Genomic DNA, 1,558 nt, shown 5'->3' on the forward strand with positions numbered 1-1,558 from the left:
AGTGGATACGGAAAATGTGGTATATCTACACAATGGAATACTACTCAGCTATAAAAGTGAAATACTGCCATTTGCAACAACACGGGTGGACCTAGAGAGAATTATATTAATTGAAACAAGTCAGGCACAGAAAGAGAAATATCACATGTTCTCACTTATTGGTGGGAGCTAAAAATAAATAAATAAATTCACACACACACACACACACACACACAAAACGGGGCGGGGAGAAGACATAACAATTGCTATTCCTTGAAGTTGATAGGACAAGCGAAAAGAAAGGACATTGTTGGGAGGGAGGGGGGAGAGGGAGACGGGAGGGAGGTTTCGGTAATGGGCCACAATAATCAACCACATTGTATATCGACAAAATAAAAAAAAATAAAATAATTTTTTTAAAAAAAGATTCCAGTTCCTCACTCTACAGAAAAAGGGATAAATGATTTAAAATTGGCTTAACATTGAAAACTATTGAAATTAAGTGATGGATACAAGGAGGCTCATCATATTGACTTCTCTACTTTTGTATATTTGAAAATGTCTACAACAAAGAGTTAAAAGAAATGTGCAGAAGGACACAAAGGAGAGTCATAAAGACTTAAATTGCAAAGGTTTATAATTGGCTTCTAAAAACACACAAAAATGCCACCAAACAAGAAATGTAAATTAAAGCTACAAATCAGATAACATTTTCATCAATCAGACAGAAGTCGAAATATGTGGTAATAGATGGTATTGGGGGGAGGCAACTTACACTGATGGTGGGAGCAGAAATCAGTGCAACTTCTTTGGAGGATAATTTGCCTTTACCTTTAAGAGTTAATATACACACATCCCTTGGCTCAGCAACTCAAATTCTAGGAATTTATTCTACAGATATTCATTCAACAAGTATTTTCTGCCTCCTACTATGTGCCAGGCAGTAGAGAGAGGGAGAGGTGGAGAAAATGTGCCTGCTCTCATGGTGCTTCTATTCAGCAGTGTCAGGAGGAGACAAAGGTAAGTAAAGCAAGTCAACAAGTACGCATGCAATTATAATTATAATGCCAGGTGAGTGATAAGGTAAACAGGGAAGGACTGGTCTGAGAAGGCCTCTCTGAGAAGGTGACTGTAAAGCAGAACCTGAGTGAAGGAGAGAAGAAAGCCAGAGAATGTGTGGGAGAGGCAACAGGGAAGGAAGCAAGGGATAACACACAAATTTGGCCTTCCTTGTGTCTGTTTTGATTTTTATTCCTAACAGCTTTTTGTTTATCCAAAGGATAGGGGCACCATTCAAATGTCCCCTGACAAAAATAAAAGTTAATCAGGTCCTTTCAATACAGTACACCCTTCAAGGAAGATGCCAGGGCAGTACGTTTCCCCAAACATTATTATGCCTAAAAATTTGATTTTTTTCAAAGGAAGAATTTTCCAACTTATCTAAGTGTTATACCAAGGCTAACCACGAGTTTTTAATGCAGAAAGACCTTTCTGCAGCAAAGAGAACAGATTAGTTTCACAAAAGATATTGACAGTTGCTAGATATTTTTACACAAACCCAGAAACAAAACTGTCAGAC

Source organism: Galeopterus variegatus, unplaced genomic scaffold, assembly GCF_000696425.1.
Source record: "Galeopterus variegatus unplaced genomic scaffold, G_variegatus-3.0.2 Scaffold2320, whole genome shotgun sequence".
NCBI lineage: Eukaryota > Metazoa > Chordata > Mammalia > Dermoptera > Cynocephalidae > Galeopterus > Galeopterus variegatus.